The sequence below is a fragment of the Sturnira hondurensis genome, unplaced genomic scaffold (assembly GCF_014824575.4).
Source record: "Sturnira hondurensis isolate 20B ecotype Veracruz unplaced genomic scaffold, ASM1482457v3 Scaffold0006413, whole genome shotgun sequence".
Classification (NCBI taxonomy): Eukaryota; Metazoa; Chordata; class Mammalia; order Chiroptera; family Phyllostomidae; genus Sturnira; species Sturnira hondurensis.
In genome coordinates this window covers 47,055,239-47,076,182 of record NW_028079044.1, presented here as the reverse complement: position 1 = coordinate 47,076,182, position 20,944 = coordinate 47,055,239, and the positions used below count along the sequence as shown (strand labels likewise).

Below are 20,944 nucleotides of genomic sequence, written 5' to 3'. Positions count from 1 at the left end.
CACTGAGCTACACCGGCCAGGGCCCTAAGATCTGTCTTTAAATAGTTTTTTATATTGTGTGAGGTAAGTTTCATCTTTTTGTGTATGGAAATCCAGTTACCCCAGCACAGTTTGTTCACGAGACTCCGCTTTCCCCGACTGGGTTTCCTTGGTAGCTCTGTTGGTCATCAGGTGACCACAGGTATACGTGTTTAGTTCGGAACTGCCGTTTCTGTTTCATTGGTCTGCGTGTCTGTCCTTCTGCCAGCTCCACTTGTCTTGATTACTGAAGCTTTCTGTACTGTATTTCAATAACGCAAATAGGGTTCTTTTCTATCCTCATATTTTTAAAAAGTTGGAACAATAGAGAAAAGTCAAAGAAAAAAGCAAAAGTCACCATCTAAGTAGTCACTCTTTTGGGGAACATCTTTCCGACATCTCTGCACATATATGTGTGTTGTAAAAATGCACACATACCGCCATGGTTATGCATAAAGACACATCAGTGTTTGCCCACGCTCATTGTTCTTGTGTTCTTTTTGAGTGAATATGTTTATTGTCAGCTATAAGAGGGAACTGATTATTTTCTTTCTTCAAGCACTTCTGTAATCCTATGAGTTTTTAATGATATAAACTTCTGAGAAAAGCAAAATTCTTTGGGTAGGAACGATGAATGCTTTTTTATTGGTAGCATGTTAAATGGAATTTGTCTCTACTTTGTTTGCTGAAAGATGCCTTTAAAACAAAATTTTAAATGTGTTCTTTGTGAATGGATGACAAATGATGTGTGAAACTTTTAACAAAATTAATCCCTAAATCCATTTTTAAACCTTGAAAGTTTCTATAAATCTGCCCTTGAGTGTTAGATTAGCTGTTTGGCGGTTGTGACAGAGCGTGTGGAGCCAGTAAATACATGTGTGCGGTGAGAGTTTTATTGGCAGTCGTATGGGACTGATCCCCAACGGGAGCTTGGTTTTACCACGTGACTAAAGTAGTGACGACCTTTGCTCTCTGGCACTTTGTGAGTGCAGCCCTGTGACCCTGGGGATGCTCCCGAGACCCTTTCAGTGGCCTCCCTGGGGTGTCACCAGACTCTGAAGCACTTCTCTTCTGAGAGCAGGTCAAACTCCAGAACCCCCCTGATACTCACATTTCCCTGAACGGGATTTGTGTGTGCTGGGTGCACGGTGTAAGTCCCGTTGGGAGGTGCAGCGGGTGTAGGAGGCCGATCAGATGCTGCTGGATTTCAGAGCGATGGGCCTTAGTCTGGGGCAGCGGGGGCCGCTGCAGGGTGGGAGTGTCAGGAGGGCCCAGTGGCTCGGAACACCAGCTCGCGTCGGCGTGGTGGCAGTTTTGTTTTTGGAAAAGGCACGCTTCAGTAGTGCAGGAGGTAGGTTGCACATGAAGTTATGTAAATGAAGTTTTTTGTACAAGTTTTAAAAAGTTAAAGCTTTTTCAGATTTCAAATAAACTCTACAGAAAGGATAGCGGTACAGTAAAATGTTAATGGTAGCTACCTCTGTGTGTGGGGTTCCGCAGTTTTCTTCCTGCTTTTTATGGGAAATTTAGAAAAATGTTAAATGCAGAAGGGGGCAAAAGTAGGTTTATAGTTGTAAGTACCGAGAGACTTCATTCTTGTGTTATTGTTCTAAGTATCGTATCATTTTCCAGACGCACAGCTGTAGCCTACTTCCGCCCACCCTGTGCACTACATCATAAGGTGTTAAATGGATGCAGGGAAATGTTCCCTGATTTTAGAGAGAGACACACACAGACATTGGTCATTTGCCTCCTGCACGTTCCTGGAATTAGAGATTGAGTCCACAACCTTTTTGGTGCAGGACCACATTCCAGCCAGTTGAGCCACCTGGCCAGGGTGAAAATTCGAAGAGTTTTTGAAGTGAGTTGCTGGAAATCAGAAAAGAGTTTTTGAATCAAGTTCCCAGTGTGCTAGGAGTTTCTCCTCCCCTTCCTCCCTACCCTCTGGGCGTGCTGTCCCTCCAGGGCAGGGGCTTGTGGTGATGACTGGGAGAGCTGGGGGCACAGGTGCACGTCCGTCTCACTTGTGGCTGGGTGTGAGGAAGGCTGGCTGTTCTGCAAGCACAGCGCGGTGAGGTTGCTGTGCAGGATGCTCCACCCTCCCGAAGTTCTTTTGAGCAAGGGGTACGTGTGTTCTATAGTCCAAAAGCCCATGGGATGGGGTGGTGTGAGGCAGAGTGAGGGGTCCAAATGACAAGATTGTCAGAGGGGTGCCTCTGGCTGCATCAAGGACATTGTTGCTGAGCGATCCCCAGGGCCTGAGTTAGGAGAGCTCCCAGGCGTCCCTCATCCCTGAAAGCATGCCCTGACCGACAGCATACGACACTTCGGCCTGGGGCACGTGCCCTCCAGTGACAAATGTGCCCTCCAGTGAGAGATACCAGAAGGAAGGCAGAAGGGTGAGGTCTCTTGCACCCCCTGGGGCCTGCCTGGGACGAGGAGGAGCTGTGACCTTGAATGGAAAACTCTGATGATTACATTATACTAAACTGGATCTCTCAGTTTCTAAACTCAGATCACTTTTATAACTTGAAAGTGACCAAGGTCATAGACCTCCCTAAATAAAATTTCAGGGACATTAGCTGTCCCCCCAGGATAACTTTGAAGGACAATGGTGGACAAAGTTGCTTTCAGATTACATCCCACAGATTCTGCTTGTTCAGGGTAATGGTTACAATTGTTTTTCTAATAAGAAACATATCAATGAAAATGCAGTTTTATAAGAAGAATGTGTTCATTGAGGCATTTTGTCATGGGATAAAGTGTCATCAACTTTGGGGACTAGATCTTTGCTTGAGTCAGATCAACCCCTTATTAGCTCTGACATGAGGTAAGCAAACCAGTTATTTCTAAAGATTTTATTTATTTATTTATTTTTAGAGACAGGGGAAGGGAGGGAGAAAGTGAGGGAGAGAAACATCGGTTTGCTCTTGCATTCGGCCTGGCCCACAACCCTGGCATGTACCCTGACTGAGAATTGAACCAGCAGCCTTTCAGTTTGCTGGGTGACATTCAACCAACTGAGCCATGCTGGTCGGGGCAAGTAAACCAATTTTGGCGGTTGAATTTCCTCATTTACTTTTTATAAGTAGGGTAACATTGCCTGTTTCATAGTGTTTATGAAAAAAATAAGATTTATAGTGAAATGTATGATACACAGTAGTTATTCACAAATATTACTAATCTCTTCCCTTGTTATACCAAGGATTTTCTATAGTTTAAATATGTTTTCACTCTTCTTACCATGTGTTGTGCTTCTTTTAAACGTATTCCTTAAAAAATACCAAATGGAGCTCTGGCTGATGTGGCTCAGTGGATTGAGTGCTGGCCTGTGGACTAAAGGATAGCTGGTTCGATTCCCAGTCAAGGGTTGTGGGCCAGGTCCCTAGTTGGGGGCACCTGAGAGGCAGCCACTTGTTGATGTTTCTCTCCATCTCTTTCTTCTTCCCTTCCTCTTTCTGGAAAAATGAATGAATGAATGAATGAATGAAATCTTTAAAAAAACCCAAATGGATTAGCGGATTCAGTCTGACTACAGGATACTATCAAGGAAGTAAGAGATGTTAGTTTTAGTAGAGCTGAAATACCCACTTTTGATTTGAAATGTGAAGGATATTCAGAAAGAATGGAAAGTAGTTTTTTACTTATGTATTGGTTTTTTAGGAGGAAGCATATGAATTAGGAGTCTGAAGGAAAGGTGGGCCCAGGAGGAGAATCTTTTCATTGTTCTCAGAGCAGTGTGGAATGTATAAAACAAAGAGACATCATCTCCCAGCAGAGAGAACTCCTCATAAGAATGGTTTGGGGTTTTTTAGTTCTTCGTGTGACCGATACATTTTAGAGCAATGTTGGTGTTTTGTCATCTATTCTTTGTGGATGTTCTCATACTTTTTTAAGGTTCAGATTTTGTACTTTGAAACCAAATTTTAGTTTTAATGAATTAGGCACCTCTTGAATGTATCAAAAGCTGATTTGTATCATCTTTGTTGTGATAGTATCTTTGATCATTTATACTCTGTACTTCAGAGTTACATTTATAACATAGTTAAGTTTTGATTCTTTGTGGAAATGGGTTTGAATTAGGAAGGAAATTATATTTGGCTTTTTACTTAAGTCCAGAATATTCCATATACTTCAATCAAGGGTCTTTGGTTGCAAGCTGCAGAAACTGACAGGGTAACTTGGATGGGAAAAGAATTTATTGGGGAGATAGCCAGTGGCTCAGTTCACCAAAGGAGAAGGAGCGGCAGGAATATGGAGTTCCGTGTGTGTTGCGCACCGGTCTGATTGGGACATTGTGGGGTTGATTTGTTCTGCCACGGGGAGGGATTTCTCAAGTTTCCCCTCGTCTTTGGACCATTCGCGCAAGATAGGAAGTCTTGGGGTGAAGGAGCAGTGTTTGTGGGCTGACGTTTCTGACCTCCCGCCTTGTGCTGCATTGACACCCCCCCAACCCTGTCCTCTTGGGGAGCCCTGCACATGGCACAAATGGGACTGCTTTTTTGTAGCCCAGTACCTGCTCCTCCCATCCAGGCAGGTTGTCGTAGAAATTGGTCCATAACCCGGACTCATCCATGTGCTGTCTCCTTATAAATAGAATCAGGGCAAACGTATTGGCCAGTTATTTTACATAGGATTGAATTGAGACTTCCCATTGTACCACATCACGAGACACGCAGTGTCTGTCACATTTTTTGGTGACAGTAGGTTTGATTCCTGGATTCAGGTGGTTTCTGCCAGTTGCCTCCATTCGTAAAGCACATTTCCTTTTTCAGCTAGTAAAGAACCAGTAGCGTAATACTTTCGGACCACCATGTGAATATATGGTCCAACTATATGGGAACATTTCACCGAGTAGTTTAGCATAGGAGAGGGCAGGCACTTTAATAATAGTTGTTAATGGGCACCTGAATAATAGCTGTCAATTATTATTAAGAAGTTATGGAACAAAAAAACTCCAGTGTTAGTTTTTGATACAGGAAAGTTAAGTAAATGAGTCATAATCATAAAGCTCAAATCTTGAATAGAAGCAGATTTAATCAACATTAATAATAATTTCCTAATTTGGAATTTAAAGGTAGTAATTGTATGGCTATTTTGTATAATTGTATAGTTAACTTTTTTTCATAAGATTAATAATTCCTGAGAAAAAGGTACCTTAGGAAGGAGGCTGGGTGTTTAGCTACAATAAACATCTGCACTGATGATCTGCTAACTTCGGTGATGAATGCTCTCCTTTCTGTCATTTAACATGGATCATCAGTAATTTTCTCCATAGTCATAATTTCAGTACCTACAGTTTATTCCTGTCTTTACTGGCACCTTTCAAAATGTTTTTCTCTTAATTCAAGTAAGCCAAGTCTGCTTCCCAGTAGATTGAAAATTGTTATATAATATTTATTGATCAAGATAGAAAGAATTCCTAAGAATGTAATTAAAACAGAAGCTACACAATGAAAGCTCTTAGATCAGATAGAAATTAAGTGAAAAGGAAAGGGGGCAAATGAAAGATGTACAGATTTTGGTAAAGTTTTACTGAATAAACAGCAGCAAATGGTAAAACAGCAAGGATATTGTGAGTTAATATTTTTAGGATTAGGTTTATTATATTCAAAATTTATTTTTAAATTATATACTTTATTTTTATTATCTTCCAGTGTGAACTGTCTAGGTAAAAATGACCAGTGATATGAAATTGTTCGTAACAGCAAAGTATGGCAGTGATCTATCTATCACTCATTTGGTGGATGCTTATTGTTGAAAATTGTTTAAACTGAGGTATTTAAGTCTGTAAAATGGAGGGCATGATACTGAGTGGTGACATGACTCAGATGAATTTTAATTTGTTCATTTGCTTTCTGTTTTTGTGTTTACACTAATGCTTTGAACTAAAACTCTCATTACATTGTTTTGAGTGTGTAGCACAAAGTAGGTGTGCATGTTGGCAGTGATTTTAGGAAACAACAATTCCTCCTTGTAACATGAAGGCAGCATGAGGCCATATACATACATATGTACTCCAGAATCGCAGGTAGTCGTGTTTTCACTTGACTGTCTCCGCAAACTTCTAAAAATTAGGAAAAACAAAGTTCCACTAACAAATTACCGTCTCTCGAGAAGCTAACCACCCTTTTTTCTGTGGCTGTGTGTATTTCTCTAGCTTCCCTTTGACTCTGTCCTCTAGGTGGAATTCAGTTACTCCCTCATCTGTTTGCCCATAGCAAGTGTATCTGTAGGACTCTAGTATGGCGTTTCACCTCATTACTTTGTGTTGTAGTGATTTGTTTGCATGTCATCATCTCAGACTCTGAGCTTTTGCAGGGCAGGTCTTGTCTTACCCAGCAGTTTGTTCTCTGCCTTTTGTGTAACATCTGGCCTATCGAAGGTCCTCTTTTCATGTTTGTTGAATTGCCATTAGGAAGCAGTTCACAACTTTTACTATTATGTGACAAAGCATTTTTTAATAGTTGTTTAAAAATCTATTATTTGGTTACTGCCAAGGTATATAGCTGTGCAGTAATATCAGATATCAAATACACAGTATCTCTCCAGTGGGGTTATCTATGCTTGTTGCAATTGAGTTATTCTGTCAGCCTGTAAAAACCATCCTCTGTATGATCATGGTAGAATGTTTTATTTAAAGTCTATCCCTTTCATTTTTAATAGGAGAAATTATACACTTTTCTCTTTTTATCAGTTATTTGCTTATTTGTGTATTGCTCTGTCCTTATTGTTCATTTTCCCAAGCAAATCCTTTTGGCATAATGACCCATCTTAACTCTAAACAAATCACATTTATTCTAGTCCCCTTAAATCTTTTATCATGTTGTCTTGTTCAGTCCTCTACTCGTTCAGCACATACACACTGGAGACTACAATGTGTCAGGCATTATGCTTAGCGCAAGGGATACAGTAACAACGAATGGCTCTGACAGCCACATTCAGTCTTAGGAAAGAGCCAAACATTTTAAGGAGTGAAATACTGTGTTATGGGACCCAGGAAGAGATATTTAACCCACTTGGATTATCATACTCTTCTCTCACACTGTCTTATTCTCTAAGTTTCTATTATGAATGTAGTCTGTAACAATAATCTAGAGTGGTCAGAATTGTTATGGAGTTGTTACTTTTTATGTGTGCAAGCATTATTGCCACAGAAAGTCATTAGCCTTTTTGAGGATAAAATTTTTCTTATTTCTGCCCTGTCTGGTGTGTCCCAGTGGACTGAGCACTGGCCTGAGAACCAAAGGGTTGCCGGTTCTATTCCCAGTCAGGGCACATGCCTGGGTTGTAGGTCAGGTCCCCAGGTGGGGGTGCATGAGAGGCAAACACACATTGATGTTTCTCTCCCTCTCTTTCTCCCCTCCTTCCCCCCTCTCTAAAAATAAATAAGTAAATAAATCTTAAAAATTTTTTCTTAGTTCTTTGTATCACAAGCACTGCTGGAAATACAATGAAGATTTTAATAATACTTGTTGAATTCACAAACAAACTTCATGACATCCCTGTTGCTGCTTAGATTGTTTGGGCTCTTAGAACCACAGGGGTGGTAGCGTAACAGCCCCTGTGCAGAGTGTTTGAGTGTGGTTGGCTGAGCCTGACAGCTAAGACCTGGGGGAAGGGCCAGGCAGTCGCACAGTCTTATGAGTAGGGGTTATCTTCCTTTCTACAGATGAAGAAATTGAAGCTCTGAGAGACTTAAGATTCTTGCTCAAATTTAAAACGGCTCTTTCTGTCAAGTTACATTACACGTGTACCCGTATTTTTTCCCAGAAGGTGGTGAAGCATTTATTTTGGTTATAGAACTCTCTGCCATTAGGAGAACAAGGCACGACAGCCCAGGCACAGAGCTTCTCTTTGCCACGTGCAGGCCACGTGAGGATCAGGTCTGTAAGGTTGGCCTGGCTGACACCGTGCTGCGGGAGCCGAAACCAGGCAGTGCAGTGGCTTTGTTTGTAAGCAATGCTAATTACCTTTCAACATATAGGCCAGATTTTGCAAATTATTTCTCCAGTTTTTAATGATGTACCAAAGATTAAGAAATTTTCAGAGTGAGATATATGCATTTGGTTTTATTAGTGGTTCCTAGTTTTCTTTCCAGACGTTGATGTACATGGAATAAGACTAAACAAATTGCACAGGAGGCTCAGAACACAGCTGTCTGCATTTTGAAGTTTGTGACATGCTTCTGGTCCAGACCCAGAAGTTAGAGAACCGCTTCCATGCTTTTGTAGAGCACTGTCTTAATTTTGGAACTTAGGATCTTGCTGCTAAATACTTTTTTATATATTTCCAGCAGTAGAAAAAATGGCTATGGCAATTGAAGATGTGAATTTAGCTTTGGCACTCTGGGTTTTCCAACCATGGACTTGTCTGTGATTCTGTTACTATGTTTTCGAGGTGCTCTGCGAGGTGCCCCAATTGTAGGATGACATGGGTGGGTGGAAACTGTATTCTTTGCTTCAAAAAGAGACCATTTCCCTTTTATGTGGGTTAGATCTATTGACGTTTATGTGTTTTTTCATCAGGTAGGTCTATTAGTGTTTGCTGTCAGTAAAAGTAAGCAGTCGCCTGCTTTCTTCCTTGTTGTGTAGCTTACAGTTCACAGCGCGCATCATTTTCGTGTTTTGTCCAAATTGTCATACTTCTTTCTAAGTTTGGATTCACTTCAACATTTTATCTATTGCGTTCTCAACGTCATGAAATATATCCAAGAGCTTTTTTAAATTTTTTAAAATTTTATCTTTAGAGGGGAAGGGAAGGAGAGAGGGATAGAAATATCAGTGTATGGTTGCCTCTCATGCATCCCCTGCTGGGAACTGGCCTGCAACCCAGGCATGTGCCCTGACTGGGAATTGAACCTCAATCCTTTGGTTCACAGGCCCGTGCTCAATCCACTGAGCTATACCAGCCATGGCCCAAGAGCTTTTTTAATAAGACGGTTTTTTGGGGGTTTTTTTGCCTTTCTGACTTCCCCTGGGATGCCTTCATTTTTTCATCAAATTGCTTTCCTCATTCATGTCGCCTCACAGAGCTTCCTGGATTTCGAATCTAGTCTCCCTGCTGGTGCTGGCACTGCGCTCCCAGTCCTCACTCCTGCTGTGACTCCATTTATGTTCCCTTAGAATTTGACTTCCTGTGTTACCGCTTGGGTTTCTTTGCTGAGCTTTTATCTTTGTTGGCAAATTCCCTTGTAAGCGGTTTTTGTAAAGTGTCTCATGGGCTTGTCGCTGGGAGACAGGCAGGTAACACAACTAAACTTCACAGCCTGTGCGTGACCTGAGGAAGAGGCGGTGCCTGATCACTGGTGGGCTTTGAGAGATTTGATTGGTCAGTGATAGGATGTACAAGATGAGAGAAAATTAGAAACTATAAAGCATCCTATACTTATAGTATCTTCATTTCTCATTAAGTTAAAGAGGCAAGTAAATATTTTAATGAAAGTATATTTATGGGTATGGTTAATAATGATAATGTGGAAGGGTTGAGCAAAAAAAGGAAAAGAGAAAAAACTGATGGACACAAACAACAGTGTGGTGACTTCCGGGGGGCGGGGGGAAGGCGGTAGAGGGAGGTGGAGGAGGGGGTGGGGGATAAATGGTGATAAGAGGAGACCTGACTTAGGGTGGCGAGCGCACAATACGGCGTGCAGATGATGTGTTGTGGACTTATGCATCTGGAACCCGTATAATTTTGTTAACCAGTGTCACCCCAATAAATCAATAAAAAGGGGAAAAGAAGCACTAGTAATAATGTTCCTAAAGCCCAGTGGTCATCTTGATCTAGCCCTTGCCTCAGGTTTTCCAGTTACACTGTTGTGGTTCATTCTTTAAGGAATCATTTTTAACTCATTTTTAACTTTATGGTAGAAGTTGGGGGGTATTTATTTTACAGCAGGTCGTGTTTACAGAAAGGAATACTGTGATCATTACTGCTCAAATGGGGCTTTTTCCTGAAAAATGCTCCTCCCCTTCCCCATGACTCTGGGCGAGCTGCAGCCCTTTGAAGCCTCTGTGTTTTTTCATCAGGGAAAACAGGCTCATAATTTTATTTCATTAGATTGTTAGGCTTCTGTGAAATAAATCATGCAAAGTGCCAGGGGGATATTTTTAAAAGATTGTATCTAGCTTTATCACATGTACTTAATATCGAGTGTCTGATCCAGGAAATTTCAAACATGTCAGTGGTCCTGTTACAGATGAGAAAGGCCTAAATGAGAAAGAACTAGTTTTACAGTTGTGGAGGGGGAAAAAAGTTAACATCATTAATAGTTTAACAAGAAATGAGAAAGAAGGCACTGTATTGTGTGCATACACACATACATACATGCACGTTTTTAAACAACGAAGTCATGTCCAGGATGCTGAGATAGGGTGCAGGGTAGTGTACTTTGACGATATTGTCTTATCTGGAAACTTGGTCAGTAGGCTCTTTAATTCAAGTGCTTTTTTCTGTTTCTAAGATGGCTTTTCAGATTGTTCTTTGAATGTCAAGGGGAACTTAAACAGACTGAATTCAATTAGATGTTATCATATACCCACATGAAGAAGGAACACAGTTGGGGATGCGTAACCAGTTAGATCTGTGTACTGTCATTTGAAATACTGCAGAGCTGTAAATGTGGTTGTCAGAATGCTCTGAAGTCATGACTCTCATGGTTTATGTTTTATTGGAGGCAAACAAGTTTTACCGCTTATTTGAAGAACCTCTAGGTTTGCGGATTTTAGTGGCCTGGATGATCTAATGTACATATTATGTGATAATCAGTGTTTGTGACCTGACATTTGATTTCTGAGGATGAAAACAGCTGTGTGTTTTATTATTTCTTGATTTACTAAGAATTAGGGTAGCCCTGGCCTGTGTGGACCAATGGGTTGGAGCATCACCCTGCAGACCACAAGGTTGCTGATTCCATCCCTGGTCAGGGTGCATGCCTGGGTTGTGGGCCTGGTACCTGATCAGATGCATGCAAGAGGCAACCCATTGATATTTCTTTGTCACATGGATGTTTCTCTCCCTTCCCCTATCTGTAAAAAAAAAAAAAAATATATATATATATATATATATATATACATATATATATATATGTATATATATATATTTCAAAAAGAGACAGGATAAACAGAATTTTCTGCTATGGTTTTATGCAAGTGGCACTGGGTTTTTCTTCTGTGGTTTATAAAAGTATGAAGGTGACCAGCCAAGCCACTTGTTTTGTTGATTTCTGGGTGGCTGCTGTCAGCCTGAGGGAAGGAAGTTTCTCTTTGGCAGAAAAAGCAAAGAAGTGTTTATTCATTCCGTTTGTAGTAACATTGATCCAAGAGGAGCTTTTGAGGAAAACCAGAGGGGTTAGGTTTTGAACATAAATAGCTCTGATCATCTCCTAACTGGTGGAGAAAAGTAAAAGATTAGAAGTAATATATAAATTGTAGGCAATACAAAGTTCTAGAGCAGAAGTTGCAAACTGAAGGTTCATTAACCAAATACAGCTCTCAGTTTCTTTTGGCTTCCTGAGTGTTTATAAAACTTAGTTAACTTGTTGATAACATCTAAAACTTATTTTATATTTATATCCAGCAGCATAGCATGTTAATAGCAACGACATCCTTTAAATTAAGTATACACATTTGCTCTGGTTGGCACATTTAACCTAAGTCCCTCTCCTGCTGATTCCTGTGTGCATTTAACTTTGCAACCCTGTCCTAGAGGCTCTTAGTACGAAGTAGCAGGTCTGATACTGTTCCTGCAGCTGAACCTTCACCTTTGAGTTGATAGAAGATAGAGTAGTGGGCGTGAAGATTTTAGGTACTGAGAATTTGAGTGGAATATGAGATGTGTAAGAAAGAGTAGTTGTAGAGGAATCCACGGTTTCTATCTGTGCGGCTAGAAGGGTAGAGGTTTATCCCTGACATGGGGGAGACTGCAGACGGATCAGGTTGGAGGGAGAAGATGAGGAGTTCACTTTGGACATGTTAAGTTTGAGGTATCTAATAAAAGTCTTAGTGGAGCCCTGGCTGATGTGCTCAGTGGATGGAGCACCAGCCTGCAAACCAAAAGGTCACTGGTTCGATTCCTGGTCAGGGCACATGCCTGGTTGCAGGCTGGGTCCCCAGTGGGGACGTGGAGCAGCAACCCCTCACTGATGTTTCTCTCCCTCATTTCTCCTTCCCTTCCTTTCTCTCTAAAAATCAGTAAAATCTTTTAAAAAGTCTTAGTGGAGATTATTGAGCAGTGTAGACAGTGTAAAATTGGACACATAGATGACATTTAAAACCATGAGATGACAAGGGGAGCGGAGGACCCTGGCTGAGCCCTCCCTGGGCGTGTCAGCGTGCAGGGGTTTGGGAGAAATTCGGCAGAGATTAGCAAGGAGCCTCCGGTGAGATGGAATGAAAAGGAAGTGAGTGTGGTGTCCTGAAGGACAAGTGTCTTGACCTTGTTTCTCCCCAAAAGCAGAGCCTGAGACAGGGACAACTTAGGCAGTTTACTTGGGGACCTGTTAACAGGAAACTGGGGCCCGTAAAACTGAAAGGAAGGACAGTCAGTGCGAGGATGTGTTACTGACCAACGTGGTCCCTCACTTCTCTGAGCAGATGAGACTTGATCCTGAGGAAGCCTCTGAAAAGGCAAGGAGAATGTACCTCTGGGTAGGAGGAGGGGATATTTACCTACCAGATCCCCTCCCCCATCAGGCAGGGCTTGCCCACAGGGTTCATTTGTGTCTCAGGATGGCTGGAGAGTTCCTGTAGGCATCTTACAGCAAAGCCTGTGAGTAGAGAGCTGCCCAGCAGTGCAGCGAAGGGGAGGTGCCTCAGCGGGAGTGGGTGTGTGTGCTGGGGCACAGGAGGTGTCCCATTTGGCCTACCCCCTTGTGTTCTCCATTAAGCTCAGTCATTTAGTCCAACCTCTTACAAAGCTTTCAAGGTGGTGACTGGCCACAGTCTTGACATTAGGCTTACAACAGGAGGGGTGGTGGGGTAGGGGTAGTTCTTAGTTCAGTCTTCTGCCACTCACTCTAGATTTTCCTTGCCTTTGGCCAGTGCTTCAACAGCTTGAGGCATATTCTCTGAAAGAGGAACCCAGCTCTTCCCCAAGGGGTCCGTGCCAGTCGTCGTTTCATCCTCGTCAGGGGATGGTTGCTGCCATAGGTCCTCGTGGTTGATAGGGCCAGTTTCCAGGGCCCCCCCACGCCCACCATAAAGCAACTCCTCCCTTAGCGTGCTGGTCCAAAAGAATGAGTTCAGAATGATCAGGTGATAGTTGTTGTTTTCAGAGTTCTTTCTGTGTGTCTCAGAGCATGAAACCCCTTCTCTCCTGATCCTGAGAACCAGAATTTCTAATTCAGTGGAACCCAGGGTTGCCAGTCTTACTTCCATCCACTGGTTCCTGGAGCCATGTACCAGTTTTTTTTAATACTCACCCAAGGATATATCCATTTGTTTTAGAGAGAGAAGAAAAGTAGGAAGAGAGGGAGGGAGGGAGGGGCAGGGGTGGGGGAAGAGGCAGAGGGAGTGAGAAAGAAAGAAACATGGATGTGAGAGAGAGACATTGATTGGTTGCCTCCTCTATGTGTCCCAACTGATGGTTGAACTTGCAACCTAGGATGTCCCTGACCAGGGATCAAACCCTCAGTCTTCGGGTGTACGGGGTGGGGGTTGGGGGTGGGGCGGATGCTCCAGCCAGCTGAGCCACCCAGCCAGGGCTTGTGTTTGTTTTATTGTCTGTCAGCGCCACAGCGCCACATTTCAGCCTTCGGAAGACAGTGTGAATGTCATGTCATTTTAGGAAGGCAGTGCCCCATCCCTTCAAGGTGTTACCAAACACTTTTATTCATAGAAATTGCACGTTTGTTAAATCCAGGACTCTTGGATAATAGAATAAACAATTAGGGAAGGAAATTTTCACATAAAGGTGACTAAGTTACATTGGTTAAATGTGTCTTCTCATTCTGTGTGAACTAAGCTGGTTTGTTATAGTGGCTATAGTTGCTCTTAGTTGGAAAATTAGAATAAACTCATTCTGAAGATTTAATTTTACCTAAAATTGTTTTAGGCTCTGAAATAGTAAAGCTGGTCCGAGAGAGGACCATGTGGTTTGCTTGGGTTTTGCCGCACGTGCCTCTGGCACATAATAGGCTATTGTGACGGAGTACAAGGGTCTTACTTAACACCTGTAATGAACCTGATTTTTCTCAGTAGTACACTGAAACCAAATGAACTTAGACTGTAATGGAATTTAGAAATATGCCTCTTTTGATGTATTTTAGGCCCCATTACAAGAATAAAAAAGAATTACTCATTTTCTTCCCTTGTTTTCTTCTGTTTCATAAGCTATAATGAGAATTGTGCACTTTTGTTAGTACACTTGCTAGTCCTTGAGTGTCTTGAGGGTGACAGCTAGGGTGTTTTGTCACTGATTTGTGTTTTCCAGGTGTAACCTGGGCCTTACTCTTAGTAGGTCCTCTGTAGACAGTTGTTGCGTTGATCCAAGGAGACACGTGCATACGCACATGTACAGCATGTGCATGTGACCTGTGATTGCCCTTGTGAACCATATTGTTAGTGTTGGTCAAATTCAAGTTGTTCTGAAGTATAAAAATGTTTTAGACGTTCTTTCTTTTTTCTTTCTTTAAACAGATAGAGGGACGAGAGCAGAATCACCAGCACTGGCTGAAGGTAAATATGGCTGGGGGAAATGATTATTCAAATACAAAGAAAAGTCATGATTTAAATGAAAACATACATTGGCTAAACCTAATTTAAGGAAAATGTTCTGTGCATAATATTTAATTGCTAAAAATATCTTTAGGAAATAATACCCTATATTGTTTAGTTTGTGGCTTAGACTAGGAAGTAGTGGAGAAATGTAAATTAATTAGAACTTTTTTTTACAGCTTTCTTTCAATAGGAGAGGTATGTGTTTTGTTTGCAAATTACCTTTTACGTGATTTCAGCTATCATCAGTATAGTTGATCAGAAAAGGTCTAAGCCATAATTCTAGTAGATTAAAATATTTACTCAATTGGAAGCTACAATGGAGGACAGTTTTACATACATCCTTAATAAGAATTCTATCAATTACTGGTTTTGATAATTGTTAAAAAGTCTTCGAAGTAAACAGCACAACAAAAAATAGTTACTGTTAAATGGTCCTGAGTACTTAAACATTAATAGTCCTGTAATTGTAACAAGTTAATGGGTATTTGAAAATGTGGTTTTTCTGTAGATCCTTTGGTTGGTGTTCTTCACGTGAAAATGATCAGCTTAAATCTGTTGGTGCTCTTCCTAGCCATAAATAGAGACATTTATATTTCCAAACTTGCCTGACATTCTGTCAGACCTGCCTGCCTGTTACCGAGATGGCCTTTGGAACTGGGATCGCCTTACCCGCTCTGTGTCAGTGCGGGGAGCGCTCGCCCATTTCTGGTGCCGTGACCTCTAGTGTAGCCTGTGAATCCCTTCTCAGAATGATGATTGTAATCTTTTCTTTAGGAAGTAAAAGAGGATTAAAAAGGGAACCAGATGTATTGAAAAAGTTAACACATATTAAAAATGCAAGTTTCTGATAGAGTTATGCATATGCTTCTTACCGAGAATAAATTTTGGTGACAGTTCTGCTAAATACTTAACTATAATTTTTTAAAGTGAGGAGTTCACAGTAATTAATAAAATATGAACATATCTCTTATTGATGACAGGTTCATACTGTGGTTTGTTGCTTGTACTCTTGGTTGAAGGAATTGCTAAATTTTGCATAGTTAGTGAAAAGGTCCCCATCCAGATTCACAGGCACTGAATTCCCTCTCTGGATCCCTGATTAAAATCAAACTCCTGTTAGTGAAGAATCATCTAGGCCTTTTCTCCTTCATCATATTTGATAAGAGAAGTTTTTTTATGTTCTGTGTAACTAATCTTGAGTTACACTACACATCTATGCCTTAAAAAACATTCTAGTGGTGTAGGCTAGAAGTTTTCAAAATAGCTTTGAAAAAACTTCTGGTTGATGGTTAATAATCACAAAATAAGATTCTGTGGAAAATGGTGTAGAAGATAAGAGTTAAACCTTGGAATTTGCTGCCTCAGAGGAACTCACGTTCTAGTTCAAGAAATGCAAACTACACATGTAAAAAATAAAGCAGTTCAAGATGCCAAAAGTTTAACAAGAGAAATGTCGTAATTAATTGCCACAGGGAGGATGCAGATAGTAAGTGCTCTGATGGAAACACACAATCAAGGTCAAGGCTGGCAAAGCCATCCAGTGTTCTCAGCTGCTTCAGCAGGAGCTGTACAATGACAGCATGCCAGCCTCTGTTAGGAAGAGCCCGGAGTGGCCTCACTCGATCTGAGTGTGTGTTCAGCACCTTGCGGCTGACTGGCACAAATAAAGGGCAGGGCGGATCTATTGAAATTCGGTTGGTAGCGAAAACAGCACTAATACTTGTTTTGAAGGGAACACAGTGGGTATCTGACTTGTGGGATTTTTTTGGTTCTGTCAGTATGATCTGACCCTGATGCTGTATTTTAAAGATGTTCTCAAACGCTGCACTGCCAAGGTCATCAGCTTAAGCTCCACTAAAAAAACACAACCCAAAACTAATTTGCTGCTTTTGTCCAAGTCACCAAGTTTATATAGTTCTCAGTCCATTTAAAAGAAAATTAGAGAGTTGAGCTACGTGGTTTCAAGTCATTTCGTGAACCCTGTACTCTGGGCTCAGATTTTCTGTCCTTTCTCAGTTCTGTCACTTCTTGCAACTTCAGACATACGGTGAAACATTCAAAATAGTTAAATCAATTGAACCTTGTTTTAAATAAATATTGTCCTCGTATATGCTATGTAGAACTTTAAAAGCTATAGTTATTGGATAACATACTTAGTTTAGAAAACTACATGATATATACATTCTGCATTTGTCTCACTTAACGTTTTGAAGAAATCCATTAAAAATGAATGTACTCCACTATCAGAAAACAATGGAATGCCTCCTATTTGTCGTTAATCAGTTTTTCTGGGGGGTGGTAAGTCAGCTTTTACAGTGTTATTTAGTGAAAGGTATCAGGCCTTGTCATTTGAAAGTAGTCATGGAGTATACTTTTTAAATGTACTGAGGGAATCGGTCTCCATTGTCCAACTAGTATTTTTAAAGTGATGCAGTGAAAACGCATTCAGCTCTAATTACCACCTCCCCTGCAAGATCAAAATGCAGTGTCCCTGTTGGAGGAGTCTTTTTAGCATTATACGAGATACTGATTTATAAATGTAGAATCGTTCAAGTACCTGTCTTAAAAATTATGTGATCACCAAGAAGAGAGCATTTATATTTTGTTGTTATATACTGCTTATGATGACCCTTAAGGAGTTATATTTAATCAAATGATTTTAATTGAAGTTCAGGAACAAGGGAAACATTTGGCAGTGACCTCCTGTAATTTCACTGTATAAATTCTTTAGTGTGCCAGGCTCAGACAGAAAGTCCTGACTAATGGTAGGGAAGTATTTAAGGCTTGCTTCCCCCTTCTCTCTCTCTCCTTTCTCCCTTTCTCTCTCTCTTTCTTAATTTTTATTAATTGATTTTAAGAGAGAAACTTTGATTTGTTGTTCCACTTATGTATGCAGTCATTGGTTGCTTCTTGGATGTGTCTGGACCAGATTGAAGCTGCAATCTTGGTGTACTGGGATGGCCCTCTAACCCGGGCAACCTTTTGGGCACCAGGGACCGTTTTTGTGGAGGTTTCGTGAAAGACAGTTTTTCCACAGACAGGGTGGGATTGGGGGAGGATGGTCGAGTCAGGTGGTAATGCAGTGGGGAGTAGGGTGAAGCTGGGGGGCGTGGAGCTCAGGTGGGTATGCGAGTGATGGGGAACAGGATGAAGTTAGCCTGCTAGTCACCTCCTGGGGTTTGGGGAGCCCTGCTCTAACCAGCTGAGCTACCCGGCCAGGGTAGGACATTTCTTAGTGAGCTATCTGCCGTCTTTTCCTAGTCATGTTATTTTTTTCTCTTATGATCTTATTCCTACTTCAGACATTTTAACACTAGTATTGAATTAATCTCTTTCAGAAACAATTGAAATTTTTTGAAACTTTGGGGATGAATTATGTGTACTTTCATTTATGACTAGGAAGCAATATGGCAAAATGGTTAAGAGAACTGTTGGAACACAGATTTGCCCGGGTGAGAATTCCAGCCTCACTGTACAGCAAGTTGCTCATCCTTCTGATCTTCAGGTTGCTCAGAAGTAGAATGAAGATTGTAATGCTAACCAGCCTCAAAAAGTGGTTGAGGATTGTACAAGATAACACCGTGTATGCACTGCTCAGCGTAGTACTCGGCGCACAGGAAGAGCTCCTTTGTGGACTGTCCCTTTCATCTGGTGCTCAGCAGCATCCAGGGCCCTCTGCGAGGGCTCTGGACGCAAAGGTGGGGTTCCTGTCATAGTCGAAGAGAAATGGTTCTGTTGCCCGATTTCCTTAGTCTGTGTTTAGGAAGGCCCTTATGGTGAGTGTTTCCTCAATAACTCCTTCCAAACATTACTGTCTTTTAGAAGCTAAAGCTCCATAATTACTTGACAGGAGATACCTCGTTTGTAATTTTTGGCATATGTGAGTATATGCATATTGTCCGTTAGATAACTTTCTTTGGACTTCAGTTTAATAGGTATAGTAAGATATTTCAAGTATTTAAAGGGTTGTCAGGTGGCTCAGGTATCGTTTTGTTTGGTTCCAGAAGGCCAGGGAGAGCTGGGGCCAATGAGGAGAAATGAATAAGTCAGCGAATTTCAGCTTAATACAAGTTTTATGTAATTCTTGAGGGCAGAATTCGTGTTGGATTAATTGTGCATCATTTGGTCATTGGCTGAAGTTTCTAGAAATTGACTAAAGTCTAAAATTGAAATTATTTGAAAATAGAGTGTTTAATGATTGTCTTTCTGATTGCCTAAAGCAACATGAAAAATACATTTCACTGGCTCTGAAAGCTCTTGAGAAAAATAAAAAAGAAAATAGAGTGACTTATTGGGTATAGCCATGAAGAATAAAGTATTAAAGTACAGCCTAGTTGGCTACTTGTCATGGATATTGTAGAATAAATTCATACTAAGGTCGGATGGTCAAGCCTCAGTCTTTCATTGTAGCATGTGTCTTAGTCAGCTTGGGCTCTGGTGACAAAATACCATAAACTTAGGTGGCTTACAAACCACAGATATTTATTTTTCACAGTTCTGGTGGCTGGAATTTCCAAGGTCAGGGTGCCAGCTTGGTTGGGTCCTGGTCAGGGCCCACCACTGCCTTGCTGTGTCCTCACATGGTAGAGCTTTCGAGGAAGTCCTCTGGGGTCTCTTTGATAAGGACCCTAATCTCGTTCATGAGGGCTCCACCTTCATGACTTAATTATTACCTCCCAAAGGCTCTGTTTGGCTATTAGGATTTCCACACATGAATTTTGAGGGGACACGACATTCAGAGCAGCATGAGTAGTCCTTTCCTGGTCTAAGATTTTCGTATTCATTGATAATTGGATATGAGGTCATTCATTCTGCTCGATGTCTGTTTCCTCATAGTGACTGTTCCCCATTAATGTTAAGAAGGGACCCCAACCCATCAAAAAAGTGAGGAATGTCTTACTTGAGGGACTACTTCACCTTTTAACTCAAATTCTGAGAGAAAGGAGGAGGAAGGGCTTCAGGAGCCTCCCAACCGTGTCAGTTGGAGGATGGTAGTGAGGATTGCTGCTCATTCCTTTATGACGGTCCTGGCAGATTGCCTTGAGTGTGTCATTCATACAGGTTGAAAAGCACAATAGAGTACTGTGTTCTGTATGAATACATACCTTTGTAGTAAAAAACTAAGTGTGTTTGGAAAGGAAGCATGCTTTAAGTTCTGGTTACCTGAGGAGATGGGGGGAGGAGAGGGGAGGGAAGTTGGCTGGGAAGGTTGGGATGGTTAACTGCACAAAGATGTAGGGAGGCATCTGAAGCAAGAACAGCAAAATGTCCCTGCTTTAATTAGGGTGGTAGAATATGATTTTTATGTTTGAATTGTTTCCTAATTTAAAGAAAACAGGACAGAATCAGCCTCATTGGGAAGCCTTTGGTTAAGTGCTCCCTTTCCTGTATGTTCTTAGTGTCGTTTACGTGATTGTTTGAAAGAAAGCCACACTGTCTTGTGCAGTTTTTTCCACCGTCTGGATTTTTCAGTGCCAGATACTCAGTGTCTGTCACGGAGATCCGCAGACAGAAGCTAAGTAAAGGGAGCGTGACTTAAAACAGCAACCACCACCACCGGGCACTGTAATCACCGGATGTAGAAGCCTTCGATGTTTTACATGATGGTGAGGCTTTTATTTATTAGATCATCCATGCATCGTCATGTGAGTATTAGAAAGAGTTCAACCCAGTTGTGACTCCCATGAATCCCCCAGTGGTTGAGGAGCTAGAATATTACCCAGACCTTGGACGTTGCCTAGTACTATGACCTTTCCTCCCCAGAAATAAGCACTAGCTTAAATTTTGTGTTTATCATTCCCTTGCATTTCAGTATATATAGTTTACCAAACGTGTATATACAATTTTTTTCATGGATTTCAAAATAGCGGGAGATTTTAAGAAAGTGAATTTGGAATACTGTTTTTAATTTAATGATCCTATTTTTTCAAGAGAAACCTTCATAATAAATTCTTATATAAATAGGTCATTTTAATTTTTGCTTGTTGTTTCGTATTTTCATCATCCATCATTCTGTGCACTTGTAGATGACTTACCTTGGAGCTTCACGCCAGCCCTCCTCATGCCCCGTGTCTGTGCCCGCTGGGAGAGGCGTGGCAGGAATTGCTTTGCTTTCTGGTTCTGAACTTGCAGCTGAGGCAGTCATTTGCATTGGTGTTTAATTTTAATGGCTGGAGGCATGGAAGAGTATTTGTACTGGTAATCTCTGA

General features: G+C 41.3%; 1 protein-coding gene and 1 non-coding gene across 10 annotated transcripts in view; both read left to right on the top strand.

The window, feature by feature from the left end:
- CYRIB (CYFIP related Rac1 interactor B) overlaps positions 1-20,944 on the top strand; it is a 131,264-nt gene that overhangs the window by 65,654 nt on the left and 44,666 nt on the right. For 6 of the 9 annotated variants that reach the window (XM_037048548.1, XM_037048554.1, XM_037048545.1 and 3 more), the window contains one exon: positions 14,655-14,693. The exons of 1 other annotated variant lie outside the window; for it this stretch is intronic. The gene's annotated coding sequence lies outside the window, so the exon portion shown is untranslated. Of the gene's footprint in view, positions 1-14,654; positions 14,694-14,911; positions 14,931-20,944 lie in introns of all 9 variants that reach the window. 2 more of the 9 variants (XM_037048550.1, XM_037048552.1) reach the window with 1 other exon arrangement.
- On the top strand, positions 18,924-18,991 carry LOC118989015 (small nucleolar RNA SNORD102). Its single transcript, XR_005066915.1, has one exon. It is a non-coding gene; the product is annotated as a small nucleolar RNA SNORD102 (small nucleolar RNA).